Genomic DNA, 22,520 nt, shown 5'->3' on the forward strand with positions numbered 1-22,520 from the left:
TATTATGCATAATTGACAGAACAAAAGAAAAATAGCGCATTCTGATTCGATGCCTTTTCGCCATTAGCCCTCGGCTATTGGTCAAAAGTTTTCGGGCGACACCCACTTCACCTCCCTGTCACGCGGCGTCAGAACACCGCGATAACTCACCATGTCAAAGGGACGTGTACGCGTGAAAGATGCATTAATATGCCGAACAAAACTGAATTTTCTTCTGAATAGCCGCAGGCGGCCCCGTTCTGCAAAAAATAAAAGATGGCTGCCGCCGATCGCTCAGGCACTGGCTACTCGCACCTGCCGGAGAGCATGGGTTTATTTACATACAATAAAGCTTTTTGAGTGGCCGTGTAACACTTTCGAGCACTTTCGGCACGTTTGCTACCTCGTTCTGCCAACTCTTCCTTGCTGACGATCCGTTTTAGCGGCATTCTTAACCTTCCGTTTCATGCCGCCGCGATTTTCTACCAGCCACCGCAATCTAAGTAAGGGAAAGTGGAACAATCACCGACGCCGGCACCGCCTTCTTCATCCGGTTGTCGATTTTCAATGCACTGGCCCGGCCCCATTGAATCCCTCTCCACTTCAGCGTGCTCCTCGCCTCTTGTCAGCCAATTGGATAGTATACAAGCCGCTCAGTGCAGGCAATGTTATTCGTTTTCAAAGCAGGCAAATGTCACCTCCTATAAACAAGGAGAGCGTTTGATTGATCTGTTCAGACAACCATGTGGGTCACCGATGCTTGCGTCGGCGGTTACTCAAATTTAACGTAAGGAGATTGGAATAAAAACATATTGGAATAGTATTACGTTATAGGGCCCCATGTCAAAGTGCATGTTCTATAAGAAGAATTCGAACGAAAAAATGACGATGCAAAATTTTGCGGCATTGTGAAACATCGAGATGACAAAGTTCCATTGCGTCTGTTGCGCTACGAGTATGAAAAAATACTCACATAGGGCAAAGATACGAAATGCAAAGAAGCTGTGCCCACCATTCTAAGCCGTATTTCTCTTTTCTTTCTTTTTTTTGGGAGGGGGGAGGGGACGCCGTCATTGTTAACGTCACGAGGGAGTAGTGACGCGCCAGCCTGCATGCCACGCCAATGTGCTCGCTCTCTCCCTGCAGCGAATTGGACTTCAGCCACACCCTATAGCATCGCACAATACCACCGACGTCTCGCTCGCTCGCTCAGCCATGTCTGTATACGTCCCTAGGTGTGCAAACACAATCTTTTTCTTATCGAATAAGAAAAAGAAAGAAAGAAAGAGAGAGAGAAAGAAAGAAAGAAAGAAAGAAAGAAAGAAAGAAAGAAAGAAAGAAAGAAAGAAAGAAAGAAAGAAAGAAAGAAAGAAAGAAAGAAAAAAAGAAACAAAAAGTGAAAAGGCATTTGGAAGCCACCGACACTGCTCCTAATATACTGCCCTTACTCAGAAAAAGAACAAAGAAGTATAGGGCAGAAATGGATCAAAAATACTGAAGCAGCAGAAACTCTCAAAATGGAAGCAGAAAAGAAGAAACGCAAGCGTTGGCAGAACAACATTGTTCGGCTTCGAGAACTGCATCCCGACACGGAGAACGAAATAGGGGGAATAGGGAAAAGGCAGAAAGTAAAAGGAAACCTGAGTATCCAGCATGCATTCTAAGGATACGGTTGGTGCTGACGAAAAGTGTTAAATTTATTTTTCTTCTTGTTCCAAACATATTTAGATTCGCTCTTTCTCAGCTACTTGGTCGCTCCTGTTTTTCCTTTTCTTTTTTTTCTTTCCTGATTGAGTTTTCTTTCGCCCTCACATATGCGGAATCACTGCACTCCTCCTTATAGTTTATTTCCAGTAGAACGGCTCGCAAAAGGAAGGAAGCTTCCAAGATGCAAAAAATAAAACAAAGAAAGAAAACGCGATGATAGGTGGCCAAAAAATAAGCACGAAACCACCTTTTCTCCACAGTAGGATGCAGAGCGAGCGCTAGACACGCTGACACCCGTGCGATCGGTACGTTGGGACCGATATTTGAGTTTCGCCAAAGCCTTACCTATACCACCCTCTCTGCCTCACCCGTCTCCCCTCCCATCTCTTTCCCCTGTCGTGGAAAGTAGGTGTCTGTGTCACGGCTGGCATCCATGAGTCGCAATGAAACTAGGACAGCTGCGAATTCAATGGAATTGAACAGCCGCACGTGATAGGACTGGCGACGAGAACGAAGACCTTGGTGCGCGCAATTCACCACTCGGGCCTCCGCCCGGGGTTTATCGGAAGAGCACGTACAACGCATCCTTGTTCGGTTTACTACTTCGTGAGACGCCTTTGAGAACCCGAACGTATTGAACACATGCTCTGCTCACTCTTAGTCGTGTCTCGGCAGCGAGCTGCCAAACAGCTGTGACGAGCACTTCAGAAATTCCATTGACGTGTGATTCTGCTTTGCTTACTTCGTTTTTCTGAGCATTCTAAGCCTTCAAGTCCCCACATAACATTCGATAAAACTGTAGCAAACAGGTACCTGTTCTAGGCATTTAAGTACCAACAATAAGGACATGACCTTGGTAAGAGGCAGCTTGTTTATATGATAAGGTCGGTGCGCTTCGAAATTTCGCGTGGTGTCAGCATTTAGCAAAGTTATATGCAGCTGCGTTAAAGGGAGGCTAAAGGTTAATACCATCAAATCAGCTACACCTGTGTAAGTCCTAATTTGCACCCGGGTCTCATAGTTATGTGGCACCAACAGACCACTGCGCAACGTATTACATGTAATTATTTACGTGTAATGAATTACATTTTACAAGCATCGCGGCATTACTATTATTTTTTTTGTGTGGCAAGGAACGACTTAGGTGCAGAGGTAAATGGCGAAAGAAGCGGCAGCATTTCTTTGCATTTTCATGAACATCACCCGCAACGGGCGAAGTAACCTGACACAATACACGTAATCACCTCCATCTGCGGCGCCCGAGAGCCTGCACTATGGTTCTTTGCGTAACATTTGCATGGGTGGCCGGAAACATTGCCAGGACGATGCAGTTAGTTGCGCTAATAAGACCGCAAAAGTGCTTGCAGATATCAGGCGCTGTGGGAACCGGCTCGGCCGACAGAGAGAGAGAGAAGAAAAGGGAAAGGCGTGAAGGTTAACCACAGGGAAAGATCCCGTTTGCAACCCTACGTCGGGAAGACAAGGGAGGGGGATGTAAAGTAACAGGACAGTAGAGAGATGGAGAGAGGACTGAAGGGATCGCAGTTACCCAATCACAGTCGGCCATTGTCACTGCATACTATCACCCCACAGCACAGCAGCACTTGTGGTACTACAAACATTAGTTCAGGCTACAGCCTCTTGTCCAAGTCTGTTGTCCTTAAAAGCTGCAACAGTGCCCTCGTCGCCCTACACTGCGATGGCTTATGATGTCGGCACTCTAAAATGATTTCCTCTGTTAAAGGCCTTTGGTCAGAACGTTGCGACCATAGAATAATGTAGTAAACGCAAAGAGTGAACACTCCCGTAGACCCCAAGAGGCCGACTTTGGCTCTCAGCGCACCTAGCGTTATCGGCGAAACTCACCGGCCTGCAAGATGGCTACCGTGTGCCACCGAATTTCAGAGGCCATAACCTCATTTTCGTCTTTTTTTACTGTTTTGTTTTGTGTGTGACCAGTAACGTCACATGTGTCGAGTGATTTCATGCATCGACTTTGCGACGACGAGCGCACAAAGCTGTTATATCCCTTAATGTTAGTTTTATTTAAATTCTTATTCATTACATTTCAAGCACTTACTTCGAGCAACAATCATACCAACTGTCAATCAGGAAGCAGAACTTTATCGGTTGTGATACTGTACTTCTAATAATGCACACCAAAAGGAGTATCGTAACTAAATTTCATCTTCCTTCACTAATTATCAGCTTGCTGGACAGCCAAGAACACGAAAATAGCAGACAAGAATTTATTGCAGTAAGATTGTAAGAAAGTGGCAGATACATGAAAATGGGAAGAAGCTGCGGAATGCAAGTATTACGGGTATCACACGCAGCACTTTTAATCACGATGAAGCCTGGTCCGGATTGAATTTCTCGGTCGCGATTGGTTCCATTGCACAAAATTTGCGACTCACTAGAATCGATTTAAAATCTTGCTGTTAGAGTAATTCATACCTCATACTCATACGACGTCACCATTTCATCTGTGAAATCACAATCCGGCTCATCAATGCGTTGATGTCTACATCGCATTTACAGTCTTTCCATGTAGCACAAGTTCTTTTCTTCTCTTAGTCAAGAGCCTTAAATCACGACAGCAGGACGCCACGGCCGGAGAAGGCCTTGCTCCAAGCAGCACTACTACCACATGTCCATCTTTGTTTATATAAAACGTTATTGGATAATCTCGGGCGGTGGAAGTTGTTATTACGGTTGAAGCACATCGAGGTAGCCAGAGACATGTTCGAAGAGCTTAGCCTTGAGTGCTCTGTAGGACATGGATGTTAGTGTTGTTAGCTGTCGACGCATTCCGGGGCGCATTTTGGCCATATATCCAGAGTCTCTGACAACCACCTCGCTCGCTTGCATGAGAAAAGACCCAAGGCAGCATTTTACAGATCAGTTGCCGCTAACCAGCACTCTTTGTCTTTGGGATACTCGCCCGCAACAAGAATTCCATTCCCTCGGTGGGGCTTGAAAAAGCCTCCTGTGTGCTTTGGTGTTCCAGGAATTGCGAAGAAGGCTAGCCTGACCACCGCCTCTCTCAGACAGATCGTATTGGAACCTTTGCATTTTTCGTACGCTAATGAAATGCATGTTTACACGAATGGCTCGGTCTCGGAAAGTTCGACGGACGCCATTGTTATACCATCTCATTCAGTCGGCACCAAGTTTAAGACTTCACACATAACGACATCTACAGGTTCTAAATTGACCTCTCTTCACACTGCTGTGGAATACATTGAGAAAGAACTGCCTAGCAAATGATATTTTGTGATTCGAAGGCATCCCTCCATAGCTTGCGACATGGTTACGACATGATAATTGCGATCATCTGATGTCCCAAATCAACAAAATGTGCCATTGCGCGTCCGAACGAGAACATGATATCATCTTTCAGTGGCTGCCGGGACCTTGTGGAATCACTGGTAATCAGCTCGCCGATGACGCTGCTCGACGTGCCCAGGATGGAGCACCGGCACTCCTTACACCTTCAAATTCAAATTCAAATTCAAATTTAAATTTTATTTTGCCACCATGGTACAGATGATGGCGGGGACCCGTAGTAAAAGCTGCCGTTGGACAGCTTGACAAGGCCACGGGCCCCCACTTTGACAGCAATACAGTGGTTGTTTTTCTTTCCCTTTTTTTTTTTTTTTTCACACACACGAAAAAGAAAAGAAAATACAGGAAATACAGATAACAAAGGAAAAAAAAAATACATATAGCAGAGTTGTTATCCGGTTACAGTAGTCAGCATAAAATCAACAGCATTGTCCTGGCTGGAAAGAAAACTTACAATGATGGTGAAAGAAAGAAGAATTGGGTAGACAAATCACAGAAAAAAAAAAAAAAGGTTAGGTGTAGTGTAAAAAATACTCGAACAGTTTGTGGCGTGTTGTGTTTTGGAGATCAATATCGTTTTGTGCGAGTTTGTTAAGAAGTCGTGGTAGTTTATTTTCTAATGTTTGATTACCATAGAAAGTTCTGTATGTTTTTACGTTCCATTGTGCTATGTTTCTTGTGCTGTACATTGCATCTCGTTTTTCTAAACCAGCTAATTTTGATAGAAAAGATATGTTCTTCAACACCTCGTTTTTCACACACTTGCTCAGACGATAGTCGTAAAGTTTAGTAATTGGTAGTAAGTTATACTTTAAGAAAAGTGCGGCCGTATGGTAGGTATGCGGAACATTTTCAACAATTCTTAGAAATTTTTTCTGTAACAAGTGTAGTTTCTGAAGATTGCCTGCTGTTGTTGCACCCCAGGTTAAATGGCAATAGCTGAAATGCGATTGTATCAATGAATTATATAGCATTAGCATTACATTTCGCGGTAGTATCTCACGGTTCTTGTAAAGAAGACCAATAATACGTGAACATTTATTTGTTACAAAGCTAACATGATCATCCCATGACATTCTTTCATTAAATAATATACCTAATGTTTTAAATGAAGGCACAACTTCTAAGGGTACGGACTGAAGGAATATATTCTTAGTGAGACGGACCTTCTTGTTTCTACCTCTGAAAACAACGACTTTAGTCTTTGCTGTGTTAATCCGCAACGCATTTCTGCTACTCCAATTTTCTATTTGCTTCAGTGCATTGTTTGCAGTATCCGTGAGTTCGGCTGCATTATCTCCGGCAAGAAAAATACTGGTGTCGTCAGCATAGATGATAAATTTAACGAATGGAGTTGCATGTACAATGTCATTGATGTAAAGATTAAACAGAAATGGACCCAAAATGCTACCTTGTGGAACGCCACAGCCTACAGATTGCATATCTGAGAGGAGACCATTTATTGCTACTGCCTGTTTGCGATCCATGAGGTATGACTGCACAAGCGATAGTGCATGGCCGCGGAAGCCACAACGCTCAAGTTTACGAAGAAGTATTGTATGGTTTAATAAGTCGAATGCCTTCGAAAAATCAAGAAAAATACCAATGACTATCCTATTATGTTCGAGTTCGTTCAATATATATTCTCGTTGATCTAATAGTGCAAGTTCAGTAGAGCGGTGCTTACGGAAGCCATACTGAGCTGCTGTTATAATTTTGTGTTTTTCTTCAAACTGCAAAAAGTTTCTAAGTATTACTTTTTCTAGTAGCTTAGAAAACACGGGTAAGATAGATATTGGCCTGTAATTCCCGAGCTGGTTTTTATCACCCTTTTTAAAGATAACTGTTACACGTGCAATCTGCATTTTACGAGGAAATACAGCGGTACTGACACAAAGGTTTAAGATATGCGTGATGTATGGTAAAATAAGGTCAAAAATATACCGTATAGGCTTTATCTGGAGGCCATCAATATCAATGGATGTGCTATTGTTTAGTTCGTGGAAGGCTGCCGTTACATCTGCTTCTTCAACCGGTTTGAGAAATATAGTGTCGCTTATATGAACGACATCACTGAGATTGTTATGCATCTACTCTCGACCTTTGTCGAGAGTAGACGCTGCAAGACATCTTCGCAGTCTAGCTCGTACCATCCGGTTCAGCTACTGGCATACACCACAGAACTTTAACTGTCGTTTACGCAGTCTCGGCCCATTTCTAAATCTGAAATTGCCAGCAAACCTTTCACGACGTAACGCGACACTGCTGTGTTCACTGTGGGCAGGAGTAGCATTCACTAACTCCTTCAACTAACGTATTGGACTGGCGGACTCGCAGATGGGCGCTAAGTGCGAGTGTGAAGAGCCCATCAGTCATCTTCTGTGTCACTTTTCTCAATTTGATAACCAACGTCAGACTCTGCAGTGTGGCTTGAATATTCTGGACGATAGGTCGTTCGCAGAAGCAAAGATCTTGGGAGCCTGACCTCACAGTTGATTAGTCCAGAAAGCTATTCGAGTTCTTCACTACATGAAGGCAATGGACGGGAGTACCCGACCGTAGACATCCTGAAACTAACTTAGGGCATGTGAAAGTGCGATATAGATTCATGCTTCCCCGCAGGGGCGTCTGCGCAAGCAGGCGTTTGGTGTGTTGCGACACCACGGACCCGAGCACACGAGGGTTGGACCCTCCCGCGTGTAGCCGTGCGCGGCTTAGCCGTGTCCGGGGAAAAGGGGATCCTGGGGGTTGAGCCAATGCCGGGTGTTTGGACCTTTACGGCCCCTCGGCCGCAGCAACACACCCCTTTGGCCTCGGCTTCACGTAGACGGCACCCCCGGACTGACCCACCCGGGGGAAATCGGCAGTCGCCTTTTCCTGTCCTCCTCTCCAATCTTCGTCTTTCTCTCTCGTCTTTTTCATCTTTCCTGTCTTCTCATCACTTCTCCTCACTTCCTAGTTTCCCGGCGGCAAGGGTTAACCTTGTGTAGCTAGCCAGCCTTGGTTATGCTGTATTTGGTTATAGCAGCGATGTACGGCTGGCGTTGGCAGGGTTTCTCTAGCAGGAACTCCTGTCACGTCCCCCTGTTGGGCTCCATGGTGGGTGGTCGGCATCGCGGCCGAAAACCCTACTGTACTCATGGAAAACGCTTTTCCTAAACTTCCTGATCGCCCTCACAAACGAGGGCGCACCGAAGATCTCTTTCAGTTTTTCGGACGACAAGTCCAGAACTTTCCTAGATATCACGTGATCCACTCAGAAAACCCAGATAAACTAGTGCGTAACATCTCACCGTTCCTTGTTTCGAAGTCTTTAACTGAAGTTTTTGGAACAGGATATAAGGCGTCGAGAATGACAAGTGGTGATCTTCTCTTGGAGCTCCACGATAAGAAGCAGTACGAGAAACTGCCGAAACTTGTCTCATTTGGCGAGACCCAAATAACTGTAACTCTGCACCGTACCATGAACACCACCCGCGGCGTTGTCTCGGACGATGACATGCTAGAGCTCACTGAAGCTGAACTCTTGGAGGGCTTCAGTGAACAGAATGTAATAAATGTTAAGCGAATTAAGATCAGGCGAGACGGTAAAGAGATCAACACGAAACACCTGATACTCACTTTCGGTTCAAGTGTCCTCCCCGAGTCCATCGAGGCCGGTTATATCAAACTTCGTGTTAGGCCATACGTGCCAAATCCTCTCAGATGCTTTAAGTGCCAAAGGTTCGGCCACAGTTCACAGAACTGTCGAGGCCGCCTGACATGTGCCAAGTGTAGTGACACTGAACATTCCTCCGAAACATGCCAGAAGACTCCACATTGTGTAAACTGTGATGGCGAGCACGCCGCATACTCGCGCGCCTGCCCGTCCTGGAAAAGAGAAAAAGAGATTGTGACAATCAAAGTCAAAGAAAATATATCTTTCAAGGAGGCACGTAGGCGGGTGTCATACCTGTCTAAGAGCAGCTTTGCCGATGTGGCGCGTAAGGGGGCAGCGTCGCAACGGCCTCCGGCGGCTGTCAGACCCACAGGCAGTGAGTCGGCAGTTACGCCATCTGCCCCCGCGGCGGTTGCAGCTAGCGCTGCCCCGTCAACCGAGGAGAAGGGACCATCCTCCCCAAAGGTGGGTGCAGCCGAGGCTGCCCCAACCTCCGAGGCCCCTTCCAGCGCTGGCAACCCTCAGGGAACCCCATCGACCTCCGGGCTGGTGGGCGCAGGGGTCTTGCCCTCCAAGGCGGGACTCCCTCTGAAAACCTCTCGCTCGCAAGAGCGCTTGTCCGGCGCCTCACACGAGGCAATGGACACTACACCTGACCCCAAGGCGCACCAAACGCCTAAGGAGCGTCGAGAATCGCTCGAACGCTTCAGAAAGAACAAAACACCTATTACAGGGCCTCGAAAGGGCTCTGTAATATAAGGCATCCACTCCGTCTCCGTAAACACAGCACCAATTCACCTTAAACATGGATACACAAATCATCCAATGGAACATCAGAGGTTTCCTTAGAAACCTTGATGATTTGCAAGAACTCATCCACAAACATAATCCAAAAGTGCTGTGTTTACAGGAAACTCACTTAAAATCTAAACACACAAACTTTCTCCGTACGTATCTTACGTTTCGCAAAGATCGCGAGGATGCCGTCGCATCATCGGGCGGTGTTGCGATTCTTACTCATAGAAGTATTGCATGTCAACCTTTACAGCTACAAACGCCCCTTGAAGCAGTGGCGGTTCGAGTTGTCCTACTAAACAAACTCATCACCATTTGCTCCCTTTACATACCCCCGCATTACCAACTGAACAAACATGAATTTCACTCCTTGATCGATCAATTGCCAGAACGTTATGCTGTTCTTGGCGATTTCAATGCGCACAGCTCCCTGTGGGGCGACTCTCGTATAGATGCGCGAGGTCGCCTTGTTGAACAGTTCCTTTTCTCTTCTGGAGCGTGCCTTCTCAATAAAAAAGAGCCCACATATTACTCTCTTGCAAACCGATCCTTTTCGTCAATAGATCTCAGTATAGTCTCCCCGTCTGTACTGCCTGAACTTGAATGGGAAGTTACCGACAACCCTTACGGTAGCGACCACTTCCCTATACTGCTAAGATTATATAAAGAAAACGAATATCCACCATACGCTCCTAGGTGGAAGATTGAGACAGCTGATTGGGAGAAATTTCGATCTCTAACTAGTATCTCATGGGCTGACCTGTCTTCATTAGAAATTGACGCTGCAGTCGAGTTTTTTACAGCATTCATAATAGATGTCGCATATAAATGCATATCAGAAGTAAAAGGCTTGGCCTGCAAACGGCGTGTTCCATGGTGGAACGACGATTGTAGGATCGCTCGTAAAAAACAGAACAGGGCGTGGGGGTTGCTACGCGCTTCTCCCACTGCAGAAAATCTAGTCAACTTTAAAAAAGTAAAATCCGAAGGCAGGCGAACCCGCCGACAGGCCAGACGAGAAAGTTGGCAGAAGTTTCTATCAAGTATCAACTCGTTCAGAGATGAGGCGAAAGCCTGGAACAGGGTCAATAGGATAAGAGGGCGACAAGCACATGCACTCCCTTTGGTAAACACAGAAGGCGATACCCTACAAGATCAGGCGGACTCACTTGGGGAGCACTTTGAGAGCGTGTCAAGTGCCAACCATTACTCGCAATCCTTTCTGAAATATAAACAAATAGAAGAATGTAAGCCACTCATGAGAAAATGTCAACAGAATGAACCATACAATTGTCCTTTTAGCATTGCCGAGTTGAGAGCTGCCTTGAGCGCATGCAAGAGCTCTGCCCCGGGATCTGACAGAATCATGTATGAAATGATCAAAAACTTACATAAAGACACCCAACTTACACTACTCACACTTTTCAACACCATCTGGGATGCAGGGTACCTTCCAACCGCGTGGAAGGAAGCAATTGTAGTCCCTGTTTTGAAACAAGGCAAAGACCCTTCCTCAGTGGCAAGTTACCGCCCGATAGCCCTCACAAGTTGCCTTTGTAAGGTGTTCGAAAAAATGATAAATCGGCGACTCATCTTTTTCCTTGAACAGAGCAAAATTCTTGATCCTTATCAGTGCGGCTTCCGAGAAGGACGCTCCACAACTGACCACCTTGTACGTGTAGAAGCAAATATCCGGGACGCATTTGTACACAAACAATTCTTCTTATCCATATTCCTCGATTTGGAGAAGGCGTACGATACGACGTGGCGTTACGGAATCTTAAGAGACTTGTCAGAAATGGGCATCCACGGTAATATGTTTAATATAATAAAAAGCTATCTGTTAAATCGTACCTTCCGGGTAAAAGTCGGCAATGCACTCTCACGTCCTTTTACGCAAGAAACGGGTGTACCCCAAGGAGGCGTGCTCAGCTGCACGCTATTTATCGTGAAGATGAATACGCTTCGTGCTTCACTACCACCCGCCATCTTTTACTCTATCTACGTGGACGACATTCAAATAGCTTTCAAATCTTGTAACCTCGCAGTCTGCGAGAGACAGGTACAGCATGGCCTGAACAAAGTCTCAGTGTGGGCAGACAAGAATGGATTTAAGATCAATCCTAACAAAAGCTCTTGCGTTCTTTTTACAAGAAAGAGGGGCCTGGTTCCGGATCCTTCCTTAGAACTGTGTGGACAACGAATACCTATCAGCAAAGAGCACAAATTCCTAGGTGTCATACTTGACTACAGACTCACTTTCGTTCCCCACATTAAATATCTTAAAGAAAAATGTCTGAAAACAATGAACATAATCAAAATCCTATCGCAGACTACATGGGGTAGTGACAGAAAGTGTTTGATGAATATCTATAAGAGCCTCATTCGATCACGACTAGACTATGGTGCCGTGATCTATCACTCTGCCGCCCCGAGCGCAATAAGGATGCTAGACCCAGTCCACCATCTAGGAATCCGATTGGCCACTGGCGCTTTCAGAACGAGTCCCATACAAAGTCTATATGTAGAATCAAATGAATGGTCTCTCCACCTACAGAGATCATACATCAGCCATACATATTTTCTGAAAGTCCACTCAAACCCCCAACATCCCTGTTTTAATACCATCAATGACATGACATGTGCTACACTCTTTCGCAATCGTCCGTCCGTAAGACAGCCTTTCTCGCTGCGTGTGAGGGAGCTTAGCGAAGAAATGCACGTTCCACTCCTCGAGCTTCGCCTAATGCATCCAGCCAAGCTGCTACCTCCTTGGGAGTGGCAGCTCATACAATGTGATATATCTTTCGTGGAAGTCACAAAGCATGCTCCAGAGATTGAAATCAAGATGCATTTCCGGGAACTCCAACACAAATACTCCTGCACGGAGTTCTACACAGACGCATCGAAGTCACGCGACGGGGTGTCCTATGCAGCCGTCGGCCCATCCTTCTCGGAATCCGACGTACTGCACCCGGAAACTAGTATCTTTACGGCTGAGGCCTACGCACTGCTGTCGGCCGTAAAGCATATAAATAAATCAAAACTCCAGAAATCAGTTATATATACGGACTCCCTCAGTGTTGTGAAGGCCTTGATGTCTTTCTGCAATCACAAAAATCCAGTATTTAATGAACTCTACTCCGCACTGTGCAAATCATATATGTCTAACCAACATGTGATCATATGCTGGGTACCTGGACATAGGGGCATCGAGGGAAACGTTCTAGCTGACCAGATGGCCACATCAATCTCATTGCATGCAGATAATCCTACTGCTTCGGTCCCTGTCACAGACCTGAAGCCTTTCTTAAGAAGGAAACTACGAAGCCACTGGCAACGCATGTGGGACGAAGAAATAAATAATAAACTGCATGTAATAAAGCCACAATTAGGTTTCTGGCCTCCTGTAACAAAATCCCGCCGGACAGATGTCCTATTCTGTCGTCTAAGAATAGGACACGCTTTTGGCACACATAACTTTTTACTCACGGGAAACGAGCCTCCAACCTGCGGTAGATGCGGTGAGAGGCTGACCGTCCTCCACGTCCTCCTGGAGTGTCGAGAAGCCGAACATGAAAGAAAGAAGCATTTTCCCTTAGCATACCGGCAGCGCATCCCCCTTCATCCTGTTATGTTACTCGGCCCAGAACCTTTATTTGACAGGAACGCAGTTCTAAGTTTTCTGAAAGATGTTGTCTTGCATGTCTTTAGCCCTACATGTTCGTAGCGGGTCCTCTCTCAGAGGATGCCGCTGCGATAGCTCTTTAGTATAGCACATGCCTCTAGGCCCTTGTGTGTCAAGGGCTCTGGCGAGGCAGCAGTGCTTCAAGTAATTTTACCATTCTATATATTTTTATTTTGCATCATTCAACGATGGATTTTAATGTTCACAGTATTCGTCATTAGTCATCGCCATAATTTTATAGTACATAGATTTTACGCACTTTACAGCGACTATTTTTAGGCCACCTTACAGCCAAGTCACATCTTCCATAATACATCGTTAACATTACCACTTGTCATGGCGCTCTTTGGCCAAACCTGGCCCTTGCGCCACAAAACAACACACATCATCATCATCATCAGATTCATGCTTTTTCTCTATCTTTTGCACTCCCCCATGCCCCTCCACACGTGTAAGGTAGTAAACTGGACTCAGACTGATTAACCTCTCTGCCTTTCCTTGCTCTCTCTCTCTCTCTCTCTCAGCTCTCGTTTATAGAACTTGTAACGGACCATTTCCTTAAATGATTATTTCTCACGATATTTTTGCTCTCTTACAAAAACCCACCCCTTGTGTAACGCCCTCACAGGCGACGTTTAACGTAACAAACTGAACTGAACTGGTCTAACGCCGATCCTTTCCCGTAGGGATGATCTCGTGAGCAGGCGAGGTGCGACACCACCAACATCACTAACTGCACCTCTGCCCCCTCCAGCACTTGTAGGTGCCTAGCAGCTTCCAGGGCCCTGTTCCCTGTGTTCATGAGCAGCTGCTTTACGGGTTGCGTCGCTACGAGCCATTGCATCAGCCTTTGGAAAGAACAACATTCATGAAAGTAAAGCGCAACGCTAAACCTTGACATCGCTGGCAATGCTACGCTACTCAGTTTAAAACGTGAAATCTTTTTGAGAAAAAATTCCACTTCGACTGAATGGTATATCCACACGTAGACTTTTCTGTTACGGAAGGCTCGTCGTAGATAGATACGTTTGTATCTACACACATGAAGACTTATCATACTTGTTTATTTGACAATAGCAAATCATCATCCAAAATGTTGTATATTGTTCGATTAAAGCAAAAGAAATTGCAAAAATAAAACTGAATTAAAGCCAAGCGTTTAGTAACGGGTAACTAAAGTCGCTGAAAACACACCGTCAAGTGAAACTTTCACTCAGTGTCGCCCATTGTTTCGAGAGCGTGTGTGGAAGATAGGTCGACTGAGACATGACGCATATATAGCTGACTTTGCAAGGCCCCCGCTTATCGCACAGATTGTTGAAGGATGGGCAGAAAAACAGTACCAACCGAAACGCCAAGATATACCTTAATCTCTAAAATTCCTGGGGCCATTTATCTTTTTTATTCTGTAAAATGGCTGGCGACGCGTGTTCAAGTTGGCACGACGCCCAGAAAGTGTAAGAATACTTCTCCGTCAGATTGTTATCTACAATAAGCGCAATGCGGAAAATTTGCACAGGTCTTCTGTGTGCTCGCACCATTTCTCAGGCATGGGACAAGTAGCGATGGCATCTACTCCGCAATGCTTTCGGTACTTCATTTCAGCGTTTCGAAGTCAAGACGTCACATGGAGACAATATTCTTGCTTGCGGTAAGCATGAGCTTCGCGAGCCACAAGAATCAGCGCAGCACTAAGCAATACCACTACTACGGAAACGTGAGAGCCGAAGTATCATGAGCCCTGTGCAAAAGAAACGTGTAGACCCCGAGCAGAGTCGTCAGGATTGACGTCAGTGAATGCTTTTTGGAAATTTAATGAAAGGGAGCAAGAAGCGCGTTTTTTTTTTCATGCTGCGGTGCTGTGCATACGTTTTTTAAAGCCGAAATCTTTCTTTTGCTTTTTATCCCATGTTCGTGGTCGGTCGTAGGATGCTGGACTTTTGCCGCAGATACAAAGGTTCCGACGCATGTGGCACGTGCTCTTGCGCGACCGATCTTGGAGCGCGTTCGTGGCCGACCGCAAGTATGACAGCTCTCCGAGATGCCCGTGCTGTACACGTATACAACCACTACAGTGGTGCCGTATAACTGCTCTATTCCTTGTATGATTACTCAATGAAACAACGCTACCTAAATATCTGTCCCTACAATGTATACACAGACAAGTGCATCATTCCTTAAAAAAAACGAAAATCTTTTTAGAAGCGTTCTGCTATTCGCTTACATTGACTACATATGGCTTCTGCACAACTTTCTTTCTTCACGTTTTCTTTAAAAAGTGAGGGCAAACATTTACGTCTCATCGACTTTTTTTTACTTTTATTGGAAGTACGCATATGAACAGCACAATTCAAATACATGTTGATTTTGTCTATGGAAATTTTAGTCTAAAGGATATAAAGTAAGATTGAAGAACTTTATCGAGATAAATTTACGATGCAGTTGCCCTTGAAGGTAGAGTGATATGAAGACTAGTACTGTAGGCTACCCAGACCAACAACAGAGGCTTTTCAGGATAAGAAGTGTTAGCAGTGAACGATATATTCGGATCCATTGAGCATTGGTAAGATTAAAAATTAGCTCTAAACTCTCGTATACATGATCATTTTTGTATATACACATCTCGTGCACATCACTTCAAAATTGTGTAAAGTGTTCTATCACATCATCAGTGTATATAACCACTGCGTACACTGCATATATTGAAAATCATTTTGTACATGTGGCATTTAGTTTATGTGTAACTGTGCCTTTCCATGGGTATACGTGTTTATATGTTGGTGCGTGAGGACTCGGACACTACTTACGTTGACAACGCACTGTGTTTCGTTTCTTACATGTTATCGTCCGGGTGGAATTGTGCCGTGATTATGACTCAGTGTTCGTATCGTCTCTTGTCGAAATAAACTTTTTCTAAACACAACCCAGTGAACATAGCACCGCTGGCTTCATGGCTATTCCATTGTAGTGAGAAAGCAAGCTAAATACATGCGGAAACTCCTCTAGGAGTTGTCTAAGTGTGCGTGAGAATTGTGCCACTGGCTCATCTCCACGCAGCCCACTATTATCAGTGTGATGAAAGTTGATGAGGTGAGTACAAACGACAGCACTATGGCAACATGAACGAGTGCTGACGGCGGTGCATAGATTATTGATGACGCAAGCAAAGTAGTGCAGGTAGCGGCACCACATGAACTGATGAATTTCAGATCATTACAAGCCATTATCACTCTTTGGCATCTTATCCTTCCGCGTCCAACAATTGACCAAACGTACTCGCGCAGAGGCTTCGTATATCACTGCCGCGCGGGACCGCATCTTGAAAGCGATCTGCAAAAGTGGCAGAGTAAGGCGTGTGCTGAGAGCTCCGTAGGCGCTGTATTATAGCCGCTTCGTTGGTTTTGAAGCGAGAGGCAGCACGAAAGTGAATCCGCTCCATTCTGCGGCCACTACGTGAAAGCAGCCGTTTTATGCGACGGAAGGAGGGACGGTTTTCTCGTTCGGTAAGCAAATAAATTTTAGCTATTTAAAATTGAGTGGTTTCTCTAGTGCTTGTGAGTCGCTCATTCGCCTACATTGGCAATCGTCGTCAGTGGTTTCTGCGAGATTGTTAATGGGTTAACGTTAGGAGTGTGAAAGTGGAAAAAATTGGAGGACGCTTAAGCTTCGCCTTCAAGAGTGGAATGCGATAGCGTTATCGCACCCCGTTCGCACGGCCTACTCAAACGATCGGCGCGAGCCAAACGTCGCGATCGGCACAGACAGTCGGGCTGCGACGCGCCATGAAGACGGACGCGATCATGGGGGAGTGGCGCGCCATGTGTCGGAGCAGCGCCGTACATTGCGAGGAGGGGGTCTTCTGTGTTTGCCGCAAGATGGCTCTGCGTGTGCGCAGCACGTAGAAGAAATGTAGAAGAAACGTACTTCGCTAGCCATGAAACTGCGACTTCTGTAATTTACATGGTCATAATTACCGGTATACGCCGCAGTATAACTTTCTACGGCACGTTTCTAAGGCAACACCGCCTTCACTAGAGGCGATTTTGTTGCACTTTGAACGATCGTACTCGTGGCTGAGTAATAGCGTCTCTGTCTCACACTCCGCAGACCCTGGTTCGGTTCCCACCAGCCCATCTTGCAAGATGTTTTTTTCATTTATGAAGTGCCTTCAGGGATTTATCGCTCGCGGTCGACGCCGATGACACCGGCTTTTCTGCGACACGAACTCCTTAACACTGTCATGTTAAAAAGTGTATGTGTGTGAGACTTGTGTAATGCGGGTGACGTGGTAGAAATAGAGAGGGGATGGGAGAGTTTATAAGAGTATGTATGTAAGCGGTACTGACGGTCGTCTGCGCAGGTCCACTATCAGTTGCACTTTGAAGTTGCCTTGAAGAGGCAAGACGTATGTTGAGTGAACTCCTGAACACATTGCACTGTGTGGAACGCTATTGAGATCATAGATGCAGGATCGGGAATGCAGGATTTCATATTTTGCATCGCAAGGAAGTGCGACGTAATTTCTCTCCCAATTACCGCTATGTCGCCACTGAATTTCTTTCTCCTCTTCGAAAGGATGGGTGTGGTTTCTTCTTTAGGAAATGATTGATAGCTCTCTCGTCCTTTCCTATTTGTAGTGTTAGTGTACATTTTAATAATAATAATAATAATTATTATTATTATTATTATTATTATTATTATTATTATTATTATTATTATTATTATTATTATTATTATTATTATTATTATTATTATTATTATTATTATTATTATTATTATTATTATTATTATTATTATTATTAAGAAGCGGCCGAAATGGACAGTCCACTAGGTGGACTCTTACAGAATACCCCCTCCCCCTCTGGTCTCCCGCCGGCTGACGTTTCCTGAAGTAGAAACTGGAGGTTAGCACAGTTCAAACGTCGTGGATCCTAGTCACGAGATAAGCTTCTTTGCAGCATTGTATGGTCGTTCAAGGACGACCCGTTCCCTCCAGCTTGACGCCTTCTAGCCGACGACGAAACGGCGGATGGAGGTAGCCATCGGAGAACAGTGCCCATGCAGTGTCCCCATTGGCCGAACATGACGCCACTTCTACGAGCCCTACGATTGGATGGAAATGAAGACACCTGTACGGGCTTGCCGATTGGATGAATATGACTCCAACTGCACGGTCTCGACGATTGGCTGAAAATGACGGGGCCTCGACGGACTGAAGGGGTCATAAGCCAGAGAACCACCCGAAAGAGAGACGTTCTTCTTGCCACGAGCCGCAGCGTACGATTTGCTGCCGGCCATCGATGACATTTTACTGTTATTTTGCTCTGACTCTATTCCTGTACATAATGTATATAAACCATTATTTCTCTAAGTCCTCCTCAACGTCGGCCAACTCACGCACTCAGCGGCAAGATGGAATACCAGCTAACATTGTGTTAACAGAGCAGCAAATTCACAGAACTACGTAAATTGCGAAAGAAAATGCAAAACGTTTCTCATCTTCCCCCAGAGTTAGGATGAGGAGCTGCGTTATTGTTATTTCTGAACATTTCTTTGAAATCCTCCCCTACCATCATTTCCTCTATTGATTGAACTCCATTCGGGGCTTGATCACATCCGCCTGCTTTGGTAGCACCATGCTCCTGTCAACAAGAGGAATAAGACAATTTAAGGCATCATGTCTCAGAGCGTCTGCGACAGCAGAACTTGCAGCTCGGCGCGATGCACTTCAGTTTATTGAGAAGGAGAGCACTTGGACATTCCCCGTATTTCGCGTTTGAAAGGTGCTTATGCGATGTATGCAGTCGATTTTTCGAAATTAATATCACGACTGGTATACAAGTAAATTCATGAAAGTGGACGCCATGTAATAATAATAATAATAATAATAATAATAATAATAATAATAATAATAATAATAATAATAATAATAATAATGATGATGATGATGATGATGATGATGATGATGATGATGATGATGATGATAACAAAAGCAAAGAACAAAACACCGAGGACAGCTAGGCACTTATGAGTTGTGAATGCGAAAGCAATAATGTCCAGTTGAACAACGCTGAGGGGTCCTTCGAGTGGCTAACTCCTCGCGGGCAAGCGAGCGTGCCGAGACGCTTGGCCAGCTTGGCGCGTTTTGATACGGCCTCACCGAGGCGCAGTTAGAACGCAGGCGAGAACTTGCGTATTCAAGGACCGCGCGGATAACACAGGCTTTCGAGAGCGAAAGCGAGGCTGCGTGGTGTCGCGGCGTTGCCGCCCTCTCTTAGTATTAGCACGTGTACCTAGTTATCCTTTTCTCGGGGCTTGCGTTTCACCCGCTAACAAGTTACTGCTCATTCTCAGCTAAAGACGTCATTGCTCAGCTAAGTCATTGCTCAGCTCAAGACGCCCCTGCATCAATTGGAAGTTTCTCGAATGTTATTGACGCTTCTATCCGTTGTCTATTGTCATTGAACCTTGTGTAAGCTAATTGTATACGCGACACAAACCGCTTAGTTCATTCTGTAAGACACGCGGGCGCAAGCAATCACGCTGAAACCTTCGACGAGTCATATGCAGAAGGCAAGGCGCTTGACCCGGAGGTCAGATTTCGACGATCGCCTACTGTGCTCGCCGCTATCGTGGTGGTTCAAGCGTCACTTGCCTTACTGGGCACCGGCTCACCCAACAAAGAATTCATTTAGCGATCCACAGTTTTTCTTTTGCGTTCTTCACCGTCACTATTTCGTGACACTGTGCGGCCCGATGAGATGCTCGCCAGTCCACAATACAGTGGAACGCAAACGAGACAATGGTTCAAGGGAAGATTAGAGACTTGAAGTGATCAACATTGGTCGAACAAGCGATGTTCTTGAACGGAACAGTTCGAGCGGAGTATTTCTCCTTGTGAGGGAGCGGCGAAGGGACGCTGTGGCGGAAACAGTTCCACTGGTCGAGCCATTGGTTCCTGAGACATCTGTTGCACAGTTATCGTTGATTATACAACGCACTGAATTAACTTCTGTGCTGCTTGAGAACGAATGACCAGTATGGACGTCACTGCTTGGCGATATATGGACGCATGCGTACGTTCGCTACGACTCCCTTCTCTTTCAAGTTGCTCTCTCGCTCTCTCTCTCAGTCTAGTAGTTTACGCGCAAGCATAACTGGCTAGCTAGTGAAATCGTTGAATTTATGTTTGAAGTCCCGAAGGAAGCGAAGGAAGAGAAGCAGGTGAAGAGAATCGCGCGGCGGGGAACATACGAAGGAGCGCACTGAGCACGCATCAAAGTAACGTAAAAGGGTAACGTCAAAGTAACGTTAAAGTGTATGTAGAGTTGAGCGAGGACCGGATGGAGAAATGAGGCGAAGCGTCGTGGCAGAGGAAGGTAGGCGTAGACACCGTGAGTTGGCCTCTTTTGGCAGTTCTTACGGGTTGTGTAAGCACTATGGAGGTACCGGGCTCGTCTCGTGATAGTGTGGCCGAGCGCCGTGCGAGAAAGGTGGAGCAGCAACGCAAGCGGCGGCAGGCCGACCGCCAGTCGACCAACCCCAAGGTCGTCGCCAAACGCCGGGCACAAGCTGAACAATTCCGGCAAAAGGCGCGGGCTTCACGTGCCCAGGAGGCTTCCGAGAAACGTGCTAGGAGGCTTGCCACAATGGGGTGTATCCGGCTAGACGCCGTAGCTTAGAAACTTCTCAAGAGCGTGAAGTCCATTTGGTAGCCCAGCGCAGTGTCTTGCGCGAAGCCCGGAAATGCAACACCGGACAGAATGTATCGATTGCGATAGTAAATTAGTAGACAGGTATACAAAGTAAGGGTGGTAGTCTTATTGGCTCTATGAATTTCCCAACACTCGCTTGCTAACTAAATTGACAAGCACGGTGTCCGCGCGCACAGGCAAACATGAACACATCACACTCTATGACAGCGGTCACTGCCTGCCGAAACCCTCCCATAAGGAAGCGGGCAGCAGCAGCGAGAGAAGAGACCACTCTTGTCCGTCTTTTCGGGCTGTTCCTTCGTCGAGTATGTGGCTTCACAGTGTTGCAAGTGAGAACAAAACGGTCATGCATCTATGAGCCACCGGCGCCCGTCGGTACACCTACACTCTACAAATCGCTTTCAAGATAACGCGCTCGCGGCCGCGGAATGCGCAGTCACAGACAGAATACAATGCCAACAGCCACCTCCCTCCCCTCCCCCCAGGACCATGCGCACGACGGAAGACAGCAGGCTGCCTCCCCGTTTTCCTCTTTTGCGAGTGCGAAATGGAGCCGGGATCCTCTGTTCACGGTCGAACCTTGTCGCACGCTTTCACTCGCGCACACACACGTACGGCACGCGGTGACGATTTTATCGCCCTTGGACTTTATACAGAAAATCGAGGCGATGAAGATGGGAGGAATGCGCCTAGAGTGTCCATATAATTGCTATCGCAATTATACAGGAATAACCCCCATGCACTTGCACGTTACCCGTGCTCACGAAGTGAAACGTCACTGTAATCTTATTTTATTCCTTTCTTCTCCTCCTAACGCGCAGAGTAACCAACGGGACGTTTTTTCTATTTTTCTGGTGATCATTCCTACCTACTCCCTGTCTCTTTTCTACCTTTCTCTCTATTATTTCTTGCAAAGTGAATCTCATCAAGGGATCATAATACCCCTAACACATTTTTTACAGATTGCATATTTTATGTAAATCAGTACAGCACCAGCCATGCATACATGGCAAGTGTCTACACTTGAGCGCGCCTTACGAAATAGCAATGTTCGTGTCCCTTTTTTCGACACTTCGCAGTTAACTGCTCAGTATACGTGTAGAAAGGTTTCCCATGACTAACTTCTGTTTATTGCAGGATGCTGAAACTGCGCATGTATAATGACATAAGTCGCTCTAGGTCACGTGCCAATGTTCAACTCTGAACTAATAACGGTGTTTCTTTTAGAGCTGCTGAAGTGATGGGAGGTGTGATAATGGATGCAGTGGAATACAGAGCAGTCATCAAGTTCCTGTACTTGAAAGGCCGCACTCCAAGGGAGACGTTCGATGAGATAAAGGAGGTTTATGGGGAGGATTCCCCATCATATGATGTAGTGAAGACCTGGCATCGTCAATTCAAATGTGGTTGGACTTCGGCGGAAATGGCTCCGATCGCAGGGCGACCCCACTCCGCTATCGATGAACACACCATGCGGCAAGTGGAGGCTGCTATTATGGAAACTCGCCGCGTAACCTTTCGATACCTAGCCCAAAATGTTAAGATTAGTGTAGGGTCCATGGAAAAAATCATTCAGGACCATCTTCATATGCCTAAGGTATCCGCTCGCTGGGTTCCCCGGCTGCTCACA

Source organism: Dermacentor albipictus, chromosome 4, assembly GCF_038994185.2.
Source record: "Dermacentor albipictus isolate Rhodes 1998 colony chromosome 4, USDA_Dalb.pri_finalv2, whole genome shotgun sequence".
In the NCBI taxonomy this organism is placed as follows: Eukaryota; Metazoa; Arthropoda; class Arachnida; order Ixodida; family Ixodidae; genus Dermacentor; species Dermacentor albipictus.